We start from the raw sequence: 25,574 nt of genomic DNA, 5'->3' as shown, positions 1-25,574 counted from the left end.
TTGTGGATTAATTCTGTATTTCTGTTTTAAATTAGAATAGTAGTGTTGTTTGTCTAGTTTAATTTGGTGTTTGGCACTGTTTTTAAGTTGCTGGAAAATTAAACGGTTTTGGAAGGATTTATTTTTAGCCCAAGTTTGCCATGCTTTGTCCCTTTGTTTTAGGAGGGAAGGAGTCTCATGGGTTAACCATGGTGTGTAGTTGGCTTTGACTTGAACTATTCTTGGTGGTGCCGTCTGTTTAAAACAGTAAGGAAGGTGTCACTGAAGTGCTGCACAGCAGCATCTAAGGGCAGTTGCTTAAGAGGAGTCCAGTCTGTTTAGAACAGTAAGGAAGGTGTCATTAAGTGCTGCACAGCAGCATCTAAGGGCAGTTGCTTAAGAGGAGTCCAGTTTGTTTAGAATAGTAAGGAAGGTGTCATTGAAGTGCTGCACAGCAGCGTCTAAGGGCAGCTGCTTAAGAGGAGTCCAGTCTGTTTAGAACAGTAAGGAAGGTGTCACTGAAGTGCTGCACAGCAGCATCTAAGGGCAGCTGCTTAAGAGTCCAGTCTGTTTAGAACAGTAAGGAAGGTGTCACTAAAGTGCTGCACAGCAGCATCTAAGGGCAGCTGCTTAACAGGAGTCCAGTCTGTTTAGAACAGTAAGGAAGGTGTCATTGAAGTGCTGCACAACAGCATCTAAGGGCAGCTGCTTATGAGGAGTCCAGTCTGTTTAGAACAGTAAGGAAGGTGTCACTGAAGTGCTGCACAGCAGCATCTAAGGGCAGCTGCTTAAGAGGAGTCCAGTCTGTTTAGAACAGTAAGGAAGGTGTCACTGAAGTGCTGCACAGCAGCATCTAAGGGCAGTTGCTTAAGAGGAGTCCAGTCTGTTTAGAATAGTAAGGAAGGTGTCACTGAAGTGCTGCACAGCAGCATCTAAGAGCAGTTGCATAAGAGGAGTTCAGTCTGTTTAGAACAGTAAGGAAGGTGTCACTGAAGTGCTGCACTGCAGCATCTAAGAGCAGTTGCATAAGAGGAGTCCAGTCTGTTTAGAACAGTAAGGAAGGTGTCACTGAAGTGCTGCACAGCACCATCTAAGGGCAGCTGCTTATGAGGAGTCCAGTCTGTTTAGAACAGTAAGAAAGGTGTCACTGAAGTGCTGCACAGCAGCATCTAAGGGCAGTTGCTTATGAGGAGTCCAGTCTGTTTAGAACAGTAAGGAAGGTGTCACTGAAGTGCTGCACAGCACCATCTAAGGGCAGTTGCTTAAGAGGAGTCCAGTCTGTTTAGAACAGTAAGGAAGGTGTCATTGAAGTGCTGCACAGCAGCATCTAAGGGCAGTTGCTTAAGAGGAGTCCAGTCTGTTTAGAACAGTAAGGAAGGTGTCATTGAAGTGCTGCACAGCAGCATCTAAGGGCAGCTGCTTATGAGGAGTCCAGTCTGTTTAGAACAGTATGGAAGGTGTCACTGAAGTGCTGCACAGCAGCATCTAAGGGCAGCTGCTTATGAGGAGTCCAGTCTGTTTAGAACAGTAAGGAAGGTGTCACTGAAGTGTTGCACAGCAGCATCTAAGGGCAGCTGCTTATGAGGAGTCCAGTCTGTTTAGAATAGTAAGGAAGGTGTCATTGAAGTGCTGCACAGCAGCATCTAAGGGCAGTTACTTAAGAGGAGTCCAGTCTGTTTAGAATAGTAAGGAAGGTGTCATTGAAGTGCTGCACAGCAGCATCTAAGGGCAGTTACTTAAGAGGAGTCCAGTCTGTTTAGAACAGTAAGGAAGGTGTCACTGAAGTGCTGCACAGCAGCATCTAAGGGCAGTTGCTTAAGAGGAGTCCAGTCTGTTTAGAACAGTAAGGAAGGTGTCATTGAAGTGCTGCACAGCACCATCTAAGGGCAGTTGCTTATGAGGAGTCCAGTCTGTTTAGAACAGTAAGGAAGGTGTCACTGAAGTGCTGCACAGCAGCATCTAAGGGCAGTTGCTTAAAATGGATCCAGTCTGTTTAGAACAGTAAGGAAGGTGTCACTGAAGTGCTGCACAGCAGCATCTAAGGGCAGTTGCTTATGAGGAGTCCAGTCTGTTTAGAACAGTAAGGAAGGTGTCACTGAAGTGCTGCACAGCACCATCTAAGGGCAGCTGCTTATGAGGAGTCCAGTCTGTTTAGAACAGTAAGGAAGGTGTCACTGAAGTGCTGCACAGCAGCACCTAAGGGCAGTTGCTTAAGAGGAGTCCAGTCTGTTTAGAACAGTAAGGAAGGTGTCATTGAAGTGCTGCACAGCAGCATCTAAGGGCAGTTACTTAAGAGGAGTACAGTCTGTTTAGAACAGTAAGGAAGGTGTCATTGAAGTGCTGCACAGCAGCATCTAAGGGCAGTTACTTAAGAGGAGTCCAGTCTGTTTAGAACAGTAGGGAAGGTGTCATTGAAGTGCTGCACAGCAGCATCTAAGGGCAGCTGCTTATGAGGAGTCCAGTCTGTTTAGAACAGTATGGAAGGTGTCACTGAAGTGCTGCACAGCAGCATCTAAGGGCAGCTGCTTATGAGGAGTCCAGTCTGTTTAGAACAGTAAGGAAGGTGTCACTGAAGTGTTGCACAGCAGCATCTAAGGGCAGTTACTTAAGAGGAGTCCAGTCTGTTTAGAACAGTAAGGAAGGTGTCACTGAAGTGCTGCACAGCAGCATCTAAGGGCAGTTGCTTAAGAGGAGTCCAGTCTGTTTAGAACAGTAAGGAAGGTGTCATTGAAGTGCTGCACAGCAGCATCTAAGGGCAGTTGCTTAAGAGGAGTCCAGTCTGTTTAGAACAGTAAGGAAGGTGTCATTTAAGTGCTGCACAGCAGCATCTAAGGGCAGTTGCTTATGAGGAGTCCAGTCTGTTTAGAACAGTAAGGAAGGTGTCACTGAAGTGCTGCGCAGCAGCATCTAAGGGCAGCTGCTTAAGAGGAGTCCAGTCTATTTTTTCAGGAATATTACGTAGAATCTGTAAGTTAAAATTGTTCTTATTATGAACTTGGCAGAAGTTAATTAGTTTAGTAGGGTTTCTGTGATTTCTCAGTAAGTAGGTTCCAAAGTGGTCACTTAAGTGATCTGGGAGACACCCTGCTATTTGGTAATACTGGGCTTTATTAGTTAAGAACCAGTCCAAAATAGATTGTTTATCTGTATTCTTGTCAGTTCTAGATGGATGAGAAATCATTTGAGTGAAACCATGTAGGTTTAGGTAGTCATGAGGATTGTCAGAGTTACATCTCATCCAGTCTGTGTTAAGGTCTCCTGCAATAATGGTTTCTGTGATATGGCTTTTGTGACATTTTGGAGAATGATTTTGACTGTACTGAAATTGTTTCCTGGAGGGATGTAGATGGCTATTATATATATGTTTGTTTTGGTTTAGTTGTAATCTGGTTATGAATAGCTCTGCATTATTAATGTTAGTAATACTTAGGTTTAGAGGTTGTAACTTGAGTGTGTTCTCAAAAAGAATTGCTACACCACCTCCCATTTTTGTCTATTCTATCAGCTCTTAGAATATTATAACCAGGTGGGGTTATTTCTATGTCAGGTATATATGGTTTCAACCACGTTTAAGGAGGTGGCTAACTTCACGGCACCCATGCAAATGGAGAATAGTTGCATGACCACCAAATCATACACCAATGCACTGTATGAACACGTACACAAATGCATGGATGTCACCATACCCAATAGACCCAAGATGCTCTCCTCCAATAAAGGAAGCCAATCTGGTGTTCCCTTGCCATAAAAAAACTTTACAACAGAAGGAGGAAACTGATGCAGAATAAGGTGAAGTCCCAAGACTGGAAAATCTCCCTTATCAGCCTCAACAAAAGGTTGAGATCCCTCATAAAATCCTCTAAAGCTAGCTATGAAAACAGAATTGCAGCAGATAGTAAAGACAACCTCAAGGCCTTCTATAGTTATGCAAAGAATCTCCATGGCAATACCCAGATTTGCTCTGATATACTGCACAAAAGTACCTCCTATACCGAGGCAACAGACATTGCCAACATACTGGCTGACAGATTCAGTGCCAACTTTACCCCCCTTCCCCCCAAAGGACCAATCATAATACCAGGCACCCAGTATTACTGCTGCACAGGTTAAAACAGCACTGTCCAAGGCCAAGAATACAGCTTCTACGGGACCTGACAATATCCCTGGCTGTATTCTACAGAGTCAACTAGCACCTCACCTGTGTGCCCTGTTCAATCACAGCCTCACCTCAGGCTTTATCCCTACCAAATGGCACACTGCTATAATCATCCCTCTCTACAAAGGAGGAGTGACTACAGACCCTGGGATTTATCGCCCCATTAGCCTGACGAGACTGATATGCAAAGCTATGGAATGCATTATCATGTACCTAATAAACAAGGATATAGGAATCTCCAAACTCTGGATCCCACACAGTTTGGTTTTGTGAAGGGTAGATCATGCCTGCTCAACCTAGTTGACTTCTTTGAGTCAGTCACCAGAGCTGTGGATGAAGGCAAGGTGGTTCATACAGCCTACCTTGATCTGGCCAAGGCCTTTGATAACATTCCCCACTCAGGAATCATCACTAAGCTAGACATCAACCCCTATATCACTGGTTCCTACTAAATGATTGAAGATGCATTCTTTTGAATGCGTCTTGATCGACCTTGAAAGCAATAAAAGGCAAAATAGTGAAACAGCATATAAGCAAAATGGCTTGGCCTCTTTCGTTACTTTGCTGTTTTCGTTACTGTAGTGCAATCTCGGAGTTGATATATTTAAGTAGGGAGGGTGTGGGGGTGAAGCCCCCCACTTTATGTAATGTTTTAAAATTTTTTATTTTTTATTTTATTTTTTTGTGGAACAGTGATTTTTTTTTACCTTGGAAAAAAATCGTTGTTCTAAGCATTCCAGATTGTAAGCTTTCACTAACAAAGGTTTGATAAATCATTGTTCACTTTTTTAAGCATTTGATGATTTAACATAGACCCTATATCACTAGGCGGGTTGCAAACTGGCTCACAGCTAGAACCCACAGTGTGAAACTAGCTGACTCCAAGTCAGACTGCCGACCAGTCACGAGTGGAGTCCCACAGGGTTCGGTCCTGGGTCCTCTTCTGTTTGGTATCTACTTCAATGAAGTCCAGGCCAACACGAAGGGACTCTGGCTGACAAAGTTCACAGATGATTGCAAGTTGGGAGCTATTACTAACTCCCCAAGTGATGTTGACATCCTACAGACAGGGCTCACTGACACTAATGACTGGTGTCAGAACCATGACTTTAAGCTCAATGCCAAAAAATGTGTCATCATCCCCTTTGGGAAAAACCCAGTTCCCATGAATTAGCACATCAGTGGTAGTCCACTGAACACAGAAGGCATTGTAAGAGATCTGGGAACACCTCTCTTTTGACCACCACATTGCCACTGTGGTCAGAAAGTCCTTCTGTGTGGCACATCTCATTACTAAGGGTTTTGCATCCAGGAAGAAAGTGGTCACTGTCTCCCTCTACTCTTCCCTCATTAGGCCAATCATTGAGTATAATGCCCCATTTGGCATGTACTTCGCTGGACACCTGCAACAACTGGAGAGGCTGCAAAAGTACCTCACAAAGAGGATCCTAGGCCTTAAACACTTGTCCTATATGGACAGACTCAAAAAACTCCAATTATTCTGTCTCATATCGCCTACTTAGAGGCGATCTCTGCTTGACTTACAAAGCCATGTCTGACCCAGGTCTGCTAGAAATGCTGCATCTAAAGAAATCACAATCCCTCCACACCGCATGCTCCAGAGACCTCAACCTCATTACCATAATCAACAGAACATGCTGGAGGGACAGGTTCATAACCCAGAGACTGCCCATACTATGGAATAGACTTTCCATACATGTCAAACAGAGCATGTCACTGGCCCTCTTCAAGAGAAATCTTGATAAGTGTATGGGAAATAGAAAATTCACCCCAGGGATCACTCTAATGGCTCTACTTGACAGCTACACTGGGAACTAGGGCCGGGTGGCACAATGCCAAGGTAATCTTATGGGCTAGGCTTGTAAGGGCTCCAGGGCCATTAGCCTAGTACACACCTATGAACCTATGAAACTATGGTAATGTCTGGGGTGTAAAGGAAGAGAGTCGCATGGAGTTTGTGTATTTTATTGAGCATACTTCTAAGATTTAGGTTTAGTAGTAGTATTTCAGAACTTTTATGTGGAGCAGGTAATTTGATTAGTAATGGGGAGTTTAATGAGATCATGCATTCGGGGCCTGGGTTTGGGTGGATATCACCACTATGCATAAGTTTGACTGCTATGTGACTGAGTACCTGAAAAAGTTTGAGTAGTATTTTTGTGGGTTTTAAAGGATATATTATGGAGGCTTTCATCTGTAAAGAGTATTTGGTGTTGTTTCAGGTCTGTGATTGTGTTTATAAAGAATGACGGGGACACATAAAAGCTATTAGTTGTTAGAGTTGGGTTATTAAATGTTGTTGCTTGCTTTATATACTGATTGAAGGGAATAAAAGAGAAATAGAAGGTTTGTGTGGTTGGGGGTGGGGGGGCTGCATTACAAGCCAAAGTGGATTGCTCTGTAGGGGATAATGAATATTCGCTCAGGTAGACACATACACAAGGTTAACTTTAGCTGTTTGTGTTCGCAGACAGTTCAGACCCGGACTGTGCTTTTCATATAACAATCTATCCACCGGTCTGATTAAAGATAAAGGTGTTATTGCAGCCGATTACTTAGAGTGGTGTTAGGTCTAGAAAAGAAGAGTACAGAGAGGAGTAAGCACTGTTGAGATGGTAAAGATACATTATAAAGTCTACAAAACAAACTGTGCAAATAGCTACTGCATACAGGAAAATATGTCTTGAATCAACTACTAGTATATGCAGATACTGAGCCAATTGGATAACACATTAGTAAGAAGGGACCTCACCTGACAGGTATGCAGTCATAGATAAAAATATAGCGAGCAGCACTCTGTCCTGGTTCTGTAATATGAGTCTATGCACCACTTACACCACAATTATATAGATATAATTAGACAGCAGTATGAGCTGTATATGCACAACAATAGTACAGGAATAATATTAGCTAACAAGGTGTCACTATGCAAATAGCACATACAAATATATTAAACAACTTATAGGTTCATAGGTGCATAGGTAGGTACTAGGCTATCTGCCTGAAGGCATTTATAAGCCTAGCCGGAATGTGTTGGCTTTTGCCACCCCCTTAGATTTGTTCCCTGTGCCTCTGTCCAGCAGAGCCATTGAAGTGATCCCTGGGGTAAACTGTCTGTTTCCGATCCACTAGTCAAGGTTTCCCTTGAAGAGGGTTAGCGAGGAGCTCTGCCTAATGTAGAACTTGGTGCAGGCAAACATGCTAGCATGCCATAGTAACCTTCAGTAATTCAGTGTAACTCATATTAGATGTCTGTGGAACACAATTCAACATAAATAAGTAAATACAGTTTAAAACGCTAACTGGATAGGCACTCAGCTCTTCATGGTTCCTTTGAGATTTTTTTTAAAGTTGTTTCAGGCTTCAACTTTCTGTTACTTAAGAAGTTAACTTGAGTGTTTTCTGCCATTCCACACAGAGCTATTGGAGAAGGAGCACTGACTAAAACTCTGATCGGTGATATATAACAATAAGTAGACTGTTTTTTTTTTTTTGCTTATTTTTACTAGTTATTGGTAATTCTAGATATTTATAGCACTTTTATTGTCTGCTGCATACTTTATTACTGTATTTTATAGCTATTGGCTCACTGCCTGTAGTGTTTTCTGCCTGAAGTGATTTCTGTAGTGTGTTCTGTCTAGAGAGCTCCCCACCCTCATTAACATCTTTTCTTTATACCTGCTGGCCTTGCAGTTACCCTCCCCTGCTCTAAATTTGATCTGGGACACTCCTCCCAGTCTAGTGTCATTAGCTCATTCTACCTAATACAGAGAGAACATCTGAGAAGGCCAACCCACTTAGTTTCTTTCCTTCTGTTCCTCCTTTCTCCCTTTCTTAAAAAAAAAAAAAAAAAAAAAAAAAATGGTCTGAAGCTCCTAGTGTTCTGACTGTGCTTCTCAAACATTTTGGAAGTATAGAGTATATCTTAGTGCATTTATTAAAACTGCATATGCCTTAATATTGCTACAACTCAAGTACTCTATGTTGCACTGCGTCTGAATTGTTATAGTGTGTTTTAGCTGCTTTTCTGTATATATAGACCTTTCTGTATATGTAAACTAGTTACTTCTTCTACTGTATTACTGCCTCTTAAATCATTTTTCAGTTGTGCACTTGCCTTGCTTCATTTAAAAAGTTTTAAATTGCTAATTTTGTAGAGTTTTAATTGCATTTACTGTTTAGGGCTACACACTCAAGTGTGTTAGCCTTTTCTGTGTTTATTTACTGTATTATTGCATTGTTTAGCCTGTTTTAACAAACAACAAAAAAATATATATATCTTGTTTGCTCGTTTCCTGCCTTCCCTAGCTAGTATGGCCCAGATCCCAGGCTTTGCTGGTTTCAGGACTTTATTTTCTGTGTTCAGAGCTATCCAGACCTTGCTGTGGTAGAGGGAAGTCCTACCAGGCTTTGCTGGTTTCAGGACTTTATTTTCTGTGTTCAGAGCTATACAGACCTTGCTGTGGTAGAGGGAAGTCCTACTGCTTACTAGTGGGAGTGGTGAGCATTGTACTGCCTATCTAACACTAGAGGAGTGGTTTCCAGCTCTGAAATTGTAATTTTATTAGCCATATTGGGCTGATTTCTATCCCTTTCAACTTTCTGTCTAAAAAACACGTGTCTGTGTGTTTTTCACATTGTGCAGCATTGCGGGGCTATGGTTAAACTATTCCAGGTGCCAGAAAGTCTGCTATTCAAATTTTCCCTTTGAACTAGCTGGTTTCTCAGTAGTAGCATTAAAATCTGAACCCCTGTGACTAGCACTTGCTCTAGAACCTGCTGGAAAGCACTGGGAAGACTTAAACTGATAAAAGCACTCAACTCTCCTTGTTAATAAGGAGAAATGAATCGTAGGCACTAAACAGCCTATAACTGCAAAGTACCTTGCAAAGGTAAGGGAAAACAGCTCTTGTACTTTACAAAAAAAGCACCTAAACAGGCATGTCCAAGGGTCAGCTTCTGGTGATTTCTCCTGTCCACCTGGTGAATCTGGGCATACTGGGGCAATGCAGCAACTGCCTCATGTACAGAGAATCCTCTCCTCCTACCACCCAACAATACAACCTGCGAGAGATGCACTTACATAGCCAAACTGGAAGCAAAGCTTTCTCCAGCCAAGATTGTGCTAGACAGTCAAGAGGAGAAGGTTAACACCTGCACTACATCTCAAGCAACACATAGCCCTTCAAAATCCATGCCATCAACATCCACACATAGCAACAGTAAACCCACATATGTGGAGGCCCTTAACATTAACCTGCCCAAGCAACAAGGACCTCCGAAGCTGAAATGCAAGCAAACACCAGTCACAATCAAAGTGACACATAGCTCATAACAACAGTGTGTCACCCAACAACAGCCCCTAAGGCAAGAAAATGTACTCAACACTTTAGTCATAGATGACTCTGTAGTCAGTCACACTGATGTCCCACTCACCAGGCTGAATAAGGAGAAAATTACAGTCAGCTGCCTGTCGGATGCCAGGATCTGCCACATAACGTATGCACTCAAGTCACTCCATTACAAGTACAAATACGACTCTGTCATTGTCCATGTTGGAGTGAATGACTTGAGACGTACCTCCCTGGACTAAATGAAAAGAGACATGGAAGAGCTCTCGGATCATGTGGCCCAGGCAGGTATGACCCTAGCTTTGAGTAGCATCCTGCCTTCACCCAGAATGATACCACAGTATAAGGACAAAATGACTGATTTCAACAACTGGCTAAGCTTCTGGTGTCATTCAAAGGGGATACAGTATCTGTCTGCCTGGGACGACATGATCGACAAACAACAATGCTTTGCCAGAGATGGTCTGCGCTTGTCACCTCTGTGATTCAGGTTACTGGCTAAAGCTCTTGCCACCCCTATAGTGCCTTTTTTAGGCAAAGTTCAAAGGACAAAACCACCACCATAACAGATACAAGCATGCAAAATCTGAAGGTAATGCTACTAATGCTAGAAGTATAAACCTCAAAATGCACTCTCTCGAGGCTGCACTCCTAAAAATGGAGAACATTGATATCTGTGCAGTAACTGAGACCTGGTTCAAGGCTTTAGAGCACCCCTGCAATACCAGGCTACAACTCTTACCACACTTTTCGGCCACCAAACTAAGACCGAAACACTAAAGGTGGAGGAGTGTCCATATTCACCAAGGATATTCACACCTCCAGGCTAGTTGCCCAATACAATGCATCTGAAATTCTTCAGGTGCAACTAACACTAGGTATGGCTACAATCCAAATTGCAGCTTGCTACATATCCCCCACCATGCCCCGAGATTCTCACTACACCTTTCTAAACATACTGGAAAATATTAAGATACAACCAAACACCCTAATACTGGGTGATTTCAACTACCTTCCCATTAACTGGGAAAACTACTTGGGTACCAGCACCTTTTCCCAACGGTTCTTGGAATTCATAAATTCCAATGCTCTGGATCAACTAATCCATTGTCCCACCAGGGGCTCCACTATCCTAGACCAGGTCATTACCAACATGGGAGATAGATGCTCTACACCAGTGGTCACCCCCTCATTGGTCAGGTCTGACCATAAGCTAATCACCCTGGACGTCCACATCCCACCCCCGCCCCCCCAGAAAGGAAACCTCTGTAAAAAACTTCTCCAAAGCCACCTTCATGCTACTCAAGTCAGAAGTGACAAACTTCATGACACCCATGCAGACGGGAGCTGAAAGTTCGACTGCTGAATCCTACACTAAGGCTCTGTACGAACACATCCACTCATGCATGAATCGTGCCATCCCAAATAGAACCAAGACGCTCTCCTCCAAAAAAAGGAAGCAAATCTGGTGGTCCCCTGCCATAAACAAACTATACAACAGGAGGAAGAAACTGTTGCAGAAAAGAGGAGACTCCCAGGATGCAAAAAACTCCCTTACCAGCCTCAGTAAGAGCTGAGATCCCTCAAAAAATCCTCCAAAGCAAGTTATGATAATAAAATTGCTAAAGATTCCAAAGACAACAACAAGACATTCTATAGCTATGTCAAGAATCTAAATGGCAATGCTCAGATCTGCTCTGAGCTACAAGAGAATGGCATTAAATATACTGATCCCAAGGATATTGCCAATATCCTGGCTGATCAATTTAGTGCCAACTTCACCCCCCTCTCACCCCCTAAAGGGCCCATCTCAATACCAAAAGATTGCCAAATTCCGGTAATCACAGCCACATAGGTAGAAACCGCACTCTCCAAAGCTAAGAATACAGCATCCATAGGACCAGATGACACCCCGGGCTGTGTACTACATGAACTACAAAATGAACAGGCACCTCACCTAAGTGTCATGTTTAATCATAGTCTCACCTCAGGCTTCGTGCCCACTGAGTGGTGCACAGCTACAGTTATCCCACTCCACAAAGGGGGATCCACCTTGGATCTTGGGAACTACCATCCCATCAGTCTAACGAGACGGATCTGCAAGGGCATGGAACGCATTATCATGGAACTTATAAACAAAGACATTGGCAACCTTCAAACACTAGACCCCACCCACTTTGGGTTCGTGAAGGGACGATCTTGTCTCCTGAACCTGATTGACTTCTTTGAATCAGTCTCCAGAACTGTGGATGAGTGTAAGGAGGTCCACACTGCTTATCTGGACCTCGCCAAGGCCTTTGACACCATCCTCCACTTTGGAATCATAGATAAACTTACTAAGCTGGGTATAAATCCCTACGTCACTTCACGGGTTGCAAACTGTCTTACTGACAGAACCCAGACTGTAAAAGTAGTCGACTCCAAATCCAGCTCCAGACAAGTGGAGTACCTCAGGGTTCAGTCCTGGGACCGCTCTTGTTTGGCATCTACTGCTCTAAAGTACAGGCCAACACTAAGGGACTCTGGCTAACAAAAGTTCACAGATGACTACAAACTGGAAGCCATTATTGAATCCCTAAATGATGTGGATATTCTACAAAAGGCCTTACAGAAAGAGATGCTTGATGCCAGAGCCATGGGCTCAAGCTTAATGCCAAGAAATGTATGGTTATCCCCTTTGGGAAAAAACATGTACCCATGAATTACCACATAGGTGGCAGTACACTAAACACCGAAAGTGTGATGAGAGACTTAGGGACACAGGTGGACAGTGGTCTCACCTTTGATAACCACATCATCACAACAGTCGGGAAATCCTTCTATGTGGCACACCTCATCACTAAGGGCTTTTCATCCAGAAAAAAGGAGGTCATTGTCCCTTTGTACTCATCCCTCATTAGACCCATTATAGAGTACAATGTCCCATTTGGTATGTACCTCACAAGACATCTGCAGCAGCTGGAAAGTCCACAGAAATACCTCACTAAAAGAATCACAGGCCTAAAGCAGATGCCCTATGCTGACTTTCTAAAAAAACTCCAGCTATACTCTGTGGCATATCGTCTACTCAGAGATGATCTCTGATTAACATACAAGGCCATGTCAAACCCTAAGCTGTTGGACATGCTCCACTTAAAGAAATCCCAATCCCTCAGAGCCACACGCTCCAGAGATCTAAACCTTGTCATCACAATAAACAAAACATGCTGGAGTGCTAGGTTCCTGACCCAAAGACTCCCCATACTCTGGAATAGACTGCCCATACATGTCAAGCAGAGTGCATCCTTGTCCCTCTTCAAAAGGAATCTTGACAATTGGATGGGAGATAGGAAATTCACCTCGGGGATCATGTCAGTCATTCTGCTAGACAGGAGTCCTTGGAAATAAATATTGTGGGAAGAAATATCCAGAGAATTGTTATGGCTAGGCTTGTATAGGCCCTAGGGCCGATAGCCTAGTACCAACCTATGAACTTATAGGGCCAGTAGGAGGGTGGTTGTAGTTTTAAAAATTGTGCCTGCCACAGGTAATATTTATTAACCTTGGGATTGGCTTAAGGTAATAAACAGGGAATGGGGAAACAGGAGTCGGGGCTGGAAGTTCAATGCTGCTATGGAGCCAAGATCCAAGCAAAGGCAAGTTTGTGTTTAAGAAAAACAATCAGAATTGACCAAGATTTGCTGTGAAGTTGTAAGTAATTTCTTAACCATTTATCAGGTGGAAAACATTATAACCTTTTATCTGTAGGCTACTGTGCTCTCAATTAAATTAACAAACACACTCAACTGTCCACAAGACAAGTGAAATTCACTTTTCCAAGCATGTCCAGAGGTCAGCTTCAGGTGTACTCTCCAGTTCATCTGGTGGAATTGGGCATCCTGAGGCAATGTCACAACTGCCTCATGTATACATACAACCCTCTCCTCTTCCTCTAGACACAAACACGTGTGACAGATGCAAATACACAGCCAGACTGGAGGCTAAGCGCTCTCAACCCCTGACTGTAACAGACAGTCAAGAGGAGAAGAGACACACTAGCATCACACCACCAGTCACACATGGATCTACAAAACAAGCACCGGCAAAACATACACATAAATACACAAAAACATATTCAGAGGCACTAGGTACCAATCTGAAAAAGAAACAGTGCCCTCCAAAGCAGACAAGCAAGCAACCTGCACCTCCAAACACAAGCCAGAAAACACATAATTCACCTCAGCAGTGTGCCTCACGACAGCCCCTAAGGCAAAACACCATACCCAGCACGCTAGTAATAGGAGACTCTATAGTAAGGCACACAGATGTTCCACTCACCAGGTTGAACAAGGAGAAGGTTACTGTCAGCTGCGTGAGGGTGCTAGGATCCGTCACATAACACAGGCACTCATGTCACTCCAGAACAAGTACAAGTATGACGCTGTCATTGTACATGTTGGTGTGAATGATCTAAGATGTACCTCCCTGGACTACATGAAAAGAGACATTGAGGAGCTCTCTGATCATGTAGCCCAAGCTGGTATGACCCTGACCTTGAGTAGCATACTACCTTCACCTAGAATGACACCACAATACAAAGACAAAATGATCAATTTCAACAATTGGCTAAGCTTCTGGTGTCATTCTAAGAGGATCCAGTGTCTGTCTGCCTGGGATGACATGATAGACAAGCCTCGCTGTTTCACCAGAGATGGTTTGTACCTGTCACCCCTAGGCTTTTGAATACTGGCCAAGGCTCTTGCCGTTCCCATAGTGCCTTTATTAGGCAAGGCTCAAATGACAAACCAACCACCGTAACCAGCACAGGTAACCAAAAACTAAGGGTAATGCTACTCAACGCCAGAAGTCTCAACCTCAAAATGCACGCACTCAAGGCACTCCTCAGTATGGAGAAAACTGATGTTTGTGCAGTGACGGAAACCTGGTTCAAGGCTCCAGAGAGCACCCCAGCATTACCAGGTTACAATTCATATCATACCTTCTGGCCTCAGGTACCGGATCTCAGTACAAAGGGTGGAGGTGTGTCCAGATTCATCAAGGATACCCACATCTCCAGGTTGCCAAAATGTACCCTGGCTTTCGCCACCCAAGAAAATTATTTTCCTGTGCCCCTGTCGAGCAGAGCCACAGAAGTGATCCCCGGGGTGAATTTCCCATTTCCCATCCAATCATCAAGATTTTTCTTGAAGAGTGCTAATGAGGAGCTCTGTTTGACATAGATAGGTAGTCTCTTCCAGAGTATGAGAAGTCTCTGGGACAGGAATCTATCCCTCCAGCATGTTCTGTTTATTGTGGTGGCAAGGTTAAGGTCCCTAGAGCGTGTAGCTCGGAGGGATTGGGATTTCTTTAAGTGGAGCATGTCCAACAGCTCTGGGTTTGACATAGCTTTGTATGTTAGGCAGAGATCGCCCCTGAGTAGGCGATATGCGATGGAGTAAAGCTGTAGGGCATATGTTTGAGGCCAGTAATCCTCTTTGTGAGGTATTTCTGTGGTCTTTCCAGTTGTTGTAGATGTCTTGTGAGGTACATACCAAAAGGGGTGTTGTACTCTATAATGGGTCTAATGAGTGATGAGTAGAGGGGAACAATGACCTCTTTTTCTGGATGAGAATCCTTTTGTGATGAGATGAGCCACGTAGAAGGATTTCCTGACCACTGTGGTGATGTGATTATCAAAGGAGAGACTACTGTCCACCTGTGTCCCAAGGTCTCTTATCACATTTTCGGCATTAAGTAGACTACCAGCTATGTGGTAGTTCATGGGTACAGAGGTTTTACCAAAGGGGATGACAATACACTTTTTGGCATTGAGCTTCAGGCCATGGCATTGACACCAGGTATCTGTCTCATTGAGGCCCTTTTGTAGTTTGTCCACATCATTAGGAGTTTCGATTATGGCTCCTAGTTTGCAGTCATTTGCAAACTTTGTTAGCCAAAGACCTTCTGTGTTGGCCTGCACTTCAGAGACGTAGATACCAAACAAGAGAGGACCCAGGACTGAACCTTGTGGTACTCCACTTGTCACTGGTCTGATGTTGGATTTGGAATCCGCTACTTTCACAGTGTGGGTTCTGTCCGTGAGCCAGTTGGCAACCCATCTTGTGACATAGGGATTTATACCTAGTTTAGTGAGCTTATCTATAATTCCAGAGTGGGGGATGGTATTGAAAGCCTTGGCGAGATCTAGATAAGCTGTGTGAACCATTTTACCCTGATCTATGGCTTTGGTGACTGCTTCAAAGAAGTCAATCAGGTTTAGGAGACATGATCTGCCTTTTAGAAATCCAAACTGTGTAGGGTCCAGAGTTTGGAGATTACCAATGTCTTTGTTTATGAGTTCCATGATGATACGTTCCATGGCCTTGCAGACCAGGCTCGTCAGGGTAATGGGGCGGTAGTTCCTGCGGTCCGTCATGGCTCCCCCTTTGTGGAATGGGATAACTGTCGTGGTGCGCCATTCAGTGGGTACAAAGCCTGAGGTGAGGCTATGACTGAACAAGGTACTTAGGTAGAGTGCCAGTTCATTCTGTAGTTCGTGTAGAATGCAGCATGGGATATTGTCAGGTCCCATGGATGCTGTGTTCTTGGCTTTGGAGAGTGTCTTTTTTACCTGTGCAGCCGTGATTATAGGAACTTTGCATTCTTCAGGTATAGAGATGGGCCCTCTAGGGGGTGAGAAGGGGGTAAAGTTAGCACTGAACCTACCTGCTAGGATGTTGGCAATATCAGTTGGTTCTGTATATTTAGTTCCATTATGCTGTAACTCAGAGCAGATCTGAGTGTTCCCATTTAGATTCTTGACATAGCTATAGAATGCTTTGTGGTTGTCTTTAGAGTCAGTGGCAATTTTATTTTCATAACTAGCTTTGGAGCATTTTATGAGGGATCTCAGCTTCTTACTGAGGTTGTCCAGGGAGTTCCCCCAGTCATGGGATTTTACTCTTTTTTGCAACAGTTTCTTTCTTCTGTTGTAGAGTTTGTTTTTGGCAGAGGTCCACCAGATTGGCTTTCTTTTTTTAGAGGATAACATCTTGGTTCTATTAGGGATAGCATGATCCATACACTCGTGTAAGTGCTTATAAAGTGCATTTGTGTAGGATTCGGCAGTCATACCTCTATTGTCCGTCTGCATGGGTGTCATGAAGTTTGCCACTTCTGTCTTAAGAAGTGTGAAGTTGGCTTTTGAGAAGTTTTTTACGATGGTTTCCCTAATTGGGGCTGGGGGTGGGATGTGGATGTCTAGGCTGATTAGCTTGTGGTCGGATCTGACCAACGAGGAATTGAACACAATTCAACATAAATAAGCAAATACAGTTTAAAACACTAACTGGATAGGCACTCAGCTCTTCATGGTTCTTTTGAGATTTTTTTAAAGTTGTTTCAGACTTCAACTTTCTGTTACTTAAGAAGTTAACTTGAGTGTTTTCTGCCATTCCACACAGAGCTATTGGAGAAGGAGCACTGACTAAAACTCTGATCTGTGATATATAACAATAAGTAGACTGTTTTTTTTTTTTTGCTTATTTTTACTAGTTATTGGTAATTCTAGATATTTATAGCACTTTTATTGTCTGCTGCATACTTTATTACTGTATTTTATAGCTATTGGCTCACTGCCTGTAGTGTTTTCTGCCTGAAGTGATTTCTGTAGTGTGTTCTGTCTAGAGAGCTCCCCACCCTCATTGACATCTTTTCTTTATACCTGCTGGCCTTGCAGTTACCCTCCCCTGCTCTAAATTTGATCTTGGACACTCCTCACAGTCTAGTGTCATTAGCTCATTCTACCTAATACAGAGAGAACATCTGAGAAGGCCAACCCACTTAGCTTCTTTCCTTCTGTTCCTCCTTTCTCCCTTTCTTAAAAAAAAAAAAAAAAAGTTTCCTGGATCTCCTAGTGTTCTCACTGTGCTTCTCAAACATTTTGGAAATATAGAGTATATCTTAGTGCATTTATTAAAACTGTATTTGCCTTAATATTGCTACAACTCAAGTACTGTAAGTTGCACTGCATCTGAATTGTTTAGTGTTGTTTTAGTTGCTTTTCTGTATATATAGACTTTTCTGTATATGTAAACTAGTTACTTATTCTACTGTATTACTGCCTCAAATCATTTTTCAGTTCTGCACTTGCCTTGCTTCATTTTAAAAGTTTTAAATTGCTAATTTTGTAGAGTTTTAATAGCATTTACTGTTTAGGGCTACACACTTAAGTGTGTTAGCCTTTTCTGTTATTTACTGTATTACTGCATTGTTTAGCCTGTTTTAACGAACAAAAAAAAATATATATATATATATATATATATATATATATATATATATATATATATTATATATATATCTTGTTTGCTCGTTTCCTGCCTTTCCTAGCTAGTATAGTCCAGATCCCAGGTTTTGCTGGTTTCAAGACTTTATTTTCTGTGTTCAGAGCTATCCAGACCTTGCTGTGGTAGAGGGAAGTCCTACCAGGCTTTGCTGGTTTCAGGACTTTATTTTCTGTGTTAAGAGCTATCCAGACCTTGCTGTGGTAGAGGGAAGTCCTACTGCCTACCAGTGGGAGTGGTGAGCATTGTACTGCCTGTCTAACACTAGAGGAGTGGTTTCCAGCTCTGAAATTGTAATTTTATTAGCGTCTTTGGGCTGATTTCTATCCCTTTCAACTTTCTGGCTTAAAAATGCATGTGTTTGTGCATTTTTTACATTGTGCAGCACTGCAGGGCTATGGTTAAACTATTCCAGGTGCCAGAAAGTTTGCTCTTCAAATTTAGCTGGTTTCTCAGTAGTAGCACTAAAATCTGAACCCCTGTGACTAGCACTTGCTCTAGAACCTGCTGGAAAGCACTAGGAAGCCATAAATTGATACAAGCACTCAGCTCTCCTTGTTAATAAGGAGAAATGAATCGTAGGCACTAAATAGCCTATAACTGCAAAGTACCTTGCAAAGGTAAGGGAAAACAGCTCTTGTACTTTACAAAAAAGCACCTAAACAGGTATGTCCAAGGGTGAGCTTCTGGTGATTTCTCCTGTCCACCTGGTGAATTTGGGCATACTGGGGCACTGCAGCAACTGCCTCATGTACAGAGACAACCCTCTCCTCCTACCACCCAACACTACAACCTGCGAGAGATGCACAACTGGAAGCAAAGATTTCTCCAGCCAAGATTGTGCTAGATAGTCAAGAGGAGAAGGCTAACACCTGCACTATATCTCAAGCAACACATAGCCCTTCAAAACCCATACCATCAACATCCACACATAGCAACACTAAACCCACATATGTGGAGGCCCTTTTACATTAACCTGCCCAAGCAACAAGGACCTCCGAAGCTGAAACGCAAACAAACACCACTCACAATCAAAGTGACACATAGCTCACAACACCAGTGTGCCACCCAACAACAGCCCCTAAGGCAAGAAAATGTACTCAACACTTTAGTCATAGATGACTCTGTAGTCAGGCACACTGATGTCCCACTCACCAGGCTGAATAAGGAGAAAATTACAGTCAGCTGCCTGTCGGGTGCCAGGATCTGCCACATAACGCATGCACTTAAGTCACTCCACTACAAGTACAAATACGACTCTGTCATTGTCCATGTTGGCGTGATTGACTTGAGACGTACCTCCCTGGACTAAATGAAAAGAGACACGGAAGAGCTCTCGGATCATGTGGCCCAGGCAGGTATGACCCTAGCCCTGAGTAGCATCCTGCCTTCACCCAGAATGATACCACACTATAAGGACAAAATGAATGATTTCAACAACTGGCTAAGTTTCTGGTGTCATTCAAAGGGGATTCAGTATCTGTCTGCCTGGGATGACATGATCGACAAACCACGATGCTTTGCCAGAGATGGTCTGTGCCTGTCACCTCTGTGATTCAGGTTACTGGCTAAAGCTCTTGCCACCCCTATAGTGCCTTTTTTAGGCAAGGTTCAAAGGACAAAACCACCACCATAACAGATACAAGCATGCAAAATCTGAAGGTAATGCTACTAATGCTAGAAGTATAAACCTCAAAATGCACTCTCTCGAGACACTCCTAAAAATGGAGAACATCGATATATGTGCAGTAACTGAGACCTGGTTCAAGGCTCCAGAGAGCACCCCTGCAATACCAGGCTACAACTCTTACCACACTTTTCGGCCACAAAACCAAGACCGAAACACTAAAGGTGGAGGAGTGTCCATATTCACCAAGCATATTCACACCTCCAGGCTATTTGCCCAACACAATGCATCTGAAATTCTCCAGGTGCAACTAACACTAGGTATGACTACAATCCAAATTGCAGCTTGCTAGAGATTCCCCACCATGCCCCAAGATTCTCACTACACCTTTCTAAACATACTGGAAAGTATTAAGATACAACCAAACACCCTAATACTGCGTGATTTCAACTACCCTGCCATTAACTGGGAAAACTACTCAGGTACCAGCACTTTTTCCCAACGGTTCTTGGAATTCATAAATTCCAATGCTCTGGATCAACTAATCTATTATCCCACCAGGGGCTCCACTATCCTAGACCTGGTCATTACCAACATGGGAGATAGATGCTCTACACCAGTGGTCACCCCCTCAATGGTCAGGTCTGACCATAAGCTAATCACCCTTGACGTCCACATCCCACCCCCACCCCACCCCCACAGAAAGGAAACCTCTGTAAAAAACTTCTCCAAAGCCAACTTCATGCTACTCAAGTCAGAAGTGACAAACTTCATGACACCCATGCAGGCGGGAGCTGAAGGTTTGACTGCTGAATCCTACACTAAGGCACTGTACGAGCACATCCACTCATGCATGAATTGTGCCATCCCAAATAGAACCAAGACACTCTCCTCCAAAAAAAGGAAGCAAATCTGGTGGTCCCCTGCCATAAGCAAACTATACAACAGGAGGAAGAAACTGTTGCAGAAAAGAGGAAAATCCCAGGATGCAAAAAACTCCTTACCAGCCTCAGTAAGAAGCTGAGATCCCTCAAAAAATCCTCCAAAGCAAGTTATGAAAATAAAATTGCTAAAGATTCCAAAGACATCAACAAGGCATTCTATAGTTATGTCAAGAATCTAAATGGCAATGCTCAGATCTGCTCTGAGCTACAAGAGAATGGCATTAAATATACTGATCCCAAGGATATTGCCAATATCCTGGCAGATCAATTTAGTGCCAACTTCACCCCCTCTCACCCCTTAAAGGGCCCATCTCAATACCAAAAGATTGCCAAATTCCGGTAATCACAGCCACATAGGTAGAAACTGCACTCTCCAAAGCTAAGAATACAGCATCCATAGACCAGATGACAACCCGGGCTGTGTACTACATGAACTACAAAATGAACTGGCACCTCACCTAAGTGTCATGTTTAATCATAGCCTCACCTCAGGCTTTGTGCCCACTGAGTGGTGCACAGCTACAGTTATCCCACTCCACAAAGGGGGATCCACCTTGGATCCTGGGAACTACCATCCCATCAGTCTAACGAGATGGATCTGCAAGGGCATGGAACGCATTATCATAGAACTTATAAACAAAGACATTGGCAACCTTCAAACACTAGACCCCACCCACTTTGGGTTCGTGAAGGGCCGATCTTGTCTCCTGAACCTGATTGACTTCTTTGAATCAGTCTCCAGAGCTGTGGATGAGTGTAAGGAGTTCCACACTGCTTATATGGACCTCGCCGAGGCCTTTGACACCATCCTCCACTTTGGAATCATAGATAAACTTACTAAGCTGGGTATAAATCCCTACGTCACTTCATGGGTTGCAAACTGCCTTACTGACAGAACCCAGACTGTAAAAGTAGGCGACTCCAAATCCAGCTCCAGACAAGTGACAAGCGGAGTACCTCAGGGTTCAGTCCTGGGACCGGTCTTGTTTGGCATCTACTGCTCTAAAGTACAGGCCAACACAAAGGGAGTCTGGCTAACAAAAGTTCACAGATGACTGTAAACTATGAGCCATTACTGAATCCCTAAATGATGTGGATATTCTACAAAAGGCCTTACAGAAACAGATGCTTGATGCCAGAGCCATGGGCTCAAGCTTAATGCCAAGAAATGTATGGTTATCCCCTTTGGGAAAAAACATGTACCCATGAATTACCACATAGGTGGCAGTACACTAAACACCGAAAGTGTGATGAGAGACTTAGGGACACAGGTGGACAGTGGTCTCACCTTTGATAACCACATTGCCACAACAGTCAGGAAATCCTTCTATGTGGCACACCTCATCACTAAGGGCTTTTCATCCAGAAAAAAGGAGGTCATTGTCCCTTTGTACTCATCCCTCATTAGACCCATTATAGAGTACAATGTCCCATTTGGTATGTACCTCACAAGACATCTGCAGCAGCTGGAAAGTCCACAGAAATACATCACTAAAAGAATCATAGGCCTAAAGCAGACGCCTTATGCTGACCTTCTAAAAAAACTCTAGCTATACTCTGTGGCATATCGTCTACTCAGAGATGATCTCTGCTTAACATACAAGGCCATGTCAAACCCTAAGCTGTTGGACATGCTCCACTTAAAGAAATCCCAATCCCTCAGGGCCACACGCTCCAGAGATCTAAACCTTGTCATCACAATAAACAAAACATGCAGGAAGGCTAGGTTCCTGACCCAAAGACTCCCCATACTCTGGAATAGACTGCCCATTCATGTCAAGCAGAATGCATCCTTGTCCCTCTTCAAAAGGAATCTTGACAATTGGATGGGATATAGGAAATTCACCTCAGGGATCATGTCAGTCGTCCTGCTAGACAGGAGTCCTTGGAAGTAAATATTGTGGGAAGAAATATCCAGGGAATTGTTATGGCTAGGCTTGTATAGACCCTAGGGCCAATAGCCTAGTACCAACCTATGAACTTATAGGGCCAGTAGCAGGGTGGTTGTAGTTTTAAAAATTGTGCCTGCCACAGGTAATATTTATTAACCTTGGGATTGGCTTAAGGTAATAAACAGGGAAGGGGGAAACAGGAGTCGGGGCTGGAAGTTCTTTTTTAATTCTGCTATGGAGCCAAGATCCAAGCAAAGGCAAGTTTGTGTGTAAGAAAAACAATCAGAATTGACCAAGATCTGTTGTGAAGTTGTAAGTCATTTCTTAACCATTTATCAGGTGGAAAACATTATAACCTTTTATCTGTAGGCTACTGTGCTCTCAATTAAATTAACAAACACACTCGACTGTCCGCAAGACAAGTGAAATTCACTTTTCCAAGCATGTCCAGTGGTCAGTTTCAGGTGTACTCTCCAGTTCTTCTAGTGGAATTGGGCATCCTGAGGCAATGTCACAACTGCCTCATGTATACATACAACCCTCTCCTCTTCCTCTAGATACAAACACGTGTGAGAGATGCAAATACACAGCCAGACTGGAGGCTAAGCGCTCTCAACCCATGACTGTAACAGACAGTCAAGAGGAGAAGAGACACACTAGCATCACACCACCAGTCACATATGGATCTACAAAACAAGCACTGGCAAAACATACACATAAATACACAAAAACATATTCAGAGGCACTAGGTACCAATCTGAAAAAGAAACAGTGCCCTCCAAAGCAGACAAGCAAGCAACCTGCACCTCCAAACACAAGCCAGAAAACACATAATTCACCTCAGCAGTGTGCCTCATGACAGCCCCCAAGGCAAAACACCATACCCAACACGCTAGTAATAGGAAACTCTATAGTAAGGCACACAGATGTTCCACTCACCAGGCTGAACAAGGAGAAGGTTACTGTCAGCTGCCTGTCGGGTGCTAGGATCCGCCACATAACACAGGCACTCAGGTCACTCCAGAACAAGTACAAGTATGACGCTGTCATTGTACATGTTGGTGTGAATGATCTAAGATGTACCTCCCTGGACTACATGAAGAGAGACATTGAGGAGCTCTCTGATCATGTAGCCCAAGCTGGTACGACCCTGACCTTGAGTAGCATACTACCTTCACCTAGAATGATACCACCATACAAAGACAAAATGATCAATTTCAGCAATTGGCTAAGCTTCTGGTGTCATTCTAAGGGGATCCAGTGTCTGTCTGCCTGGGATGACATGATAGACAAGCCTCGCTGTTTCACCAGAGATGGTTTGCACCTGTCACCCCTAGGCTTTTGAATAATGGCCAAGGCTCTTGCCATTCCCATAGTGCCTTTTTTAGGCAAGGTTCAAAGGACAAACCAACCACCATAACCAGCACAGGTAACCAAAACCTAAGAGTAATGCTACTCAACACCAGAAGTCTCAACCTCAAAATGCACGCACTCGAGGCACTCCTCAGTATGGAGAAAATCGATGTTTGTGCAGTGACGGAAACCTGGTTCAAGGCTCCAGAGAGCACCCCAGCACTACCAGGTTACAATTCATATCATACCCTCCGGCCTCAGTTACCGGATCTCAGTACAAAGGGCGGAGGTGTATCTATATTCATCAAGGATACCCACATCTCCAGGTTAGTGGCACAGCATGATGCCCCAGAGATCATCCATGCTCAACTATCAGCAGGCAAAACCACATTTCAAGTCATAGCCTATTATAGATCGCCCACCATGTCCCAAGATGCTCACTCAGCATTCCTTGAGGCAATGGAAAATATAAAGGTCCTACCCAACACCATAATTTTGGGTGATTTCAACTACCCTGGTATAGACTGGGCGAACTACCAAAGTTCTAACTCCTATGCCCAGCGGTTCATAGAATTTATAAATTCAAATGCCCTTGAACAACTGGTATGTTCTCCCACAAGAGGGGACAACATATTCGATTTAGTCATCACAGATATGGGTGCCCATTCTACCACACCCATTATCACTCCCTCTCTGGTCAGATCAGACCACAAACTGATAACCCTGGATGTCCTCACCCCTCCACCTCCCCCATTCAAAGAAACCATCGTAAAAAAACTTTCCAAAGCAAACTTCAAACTACTTGCATCAGAAGTGGAAAGCTTCACTATTCCTTTGCAGAAGGATAATGATATCCAGGATGCAGAATCCTACACCAAGGCACTTTATATACATCTTCAGGATTGCACGGACCATGCTATCCCAAATAAACCCAAGACTCCGTCCTCAAGCAAGACGAAACCAGTCTGGTGGACCCCGACCATAAGCAAACTATACAATAAAAGGAGGAGACTTATACAAAAAAAGGCCAAATCTCAAGTAGAAAAATCATCCCTGATCAGCATTAGTAAGAAATTGAGGGCCCTCATCAAGTCAACTAAAGCCAATTTTGAAAAGAAAGTTGCCAAGGATGCCAAGGATAACCATAAGACCTTCTATGGTTACATCAAAAACCTAAATGGCAATGCTCAGGTCTTTTCTGAGCTAGTACAAAATGGAACAAAATACACTGACCCCACTGACATTGTCAACATCTTGGCTGATAGGTTCAGTGCAAATTCCCCACCACCACCACCTACAGGGCCTATTATTATTCCAGGGGATTGTGTGACTCCAATTATTACTGATACGTTGGTTAATAAGGCTCTATCTAAAGCTAAAAACACTGCCTCCATGGGACCAGATGGTGTCCGGGGCTGTGTCATATGCGAACTCCAAAATGAATTAACCCTGCATCTGAATACCCTGTTCAGTCTCAGCCTCTCGACAGGATATGTGCCCATAGAATGGCGCACAGCAATGGTGGTTCCGCTGCACAAGGGTGGGCCCAAAACCGACCCTGGAACTACTGATCAATAAGCCTGACCAGTCTGATCTGTAAGGCAATGGAGTAAATCATTATGGAACTCATAAATGGAGAGATTGGGAACCTCCAAACACTTGACCCCACACATTTCGGCTTCGTCAAGGGCAGATCATGCCTCCTGAACCTGGTGGACTTCTTTGAGACAGTTACTCAGGCTATAGATAAGGGAAAGGAGGTACACATGGCTTACCTCAACCTTGCTAAAGCATTTGACACCATTCCCCATTCGGGTATTATTGATAAACTCACCAACTTGGGCATAAACCCTTACGTCACAAGATGGATCACAAACTGGCTCTCAGACTGATCCCACAAAGTAAGAGTAGCAGGATCTATGTCTGAATC

This window comes from Protopterus annectens, chromosome 4.part0 (genome assembly GCF_019279795.1).
Source record: "Protopterus annectens isolate FY-2018-M chromosome 4.part0, PAN1.0, whole genome shotgun sequence".
Lineage (NCBI taxonomy): Eukaryota > Metazoa > Chordata > Ceratodontiformes > Protopteridae > Protopterus > Protopterus annectens.
Note: the sequence above shows the minus strand (reverse complement) of the source record.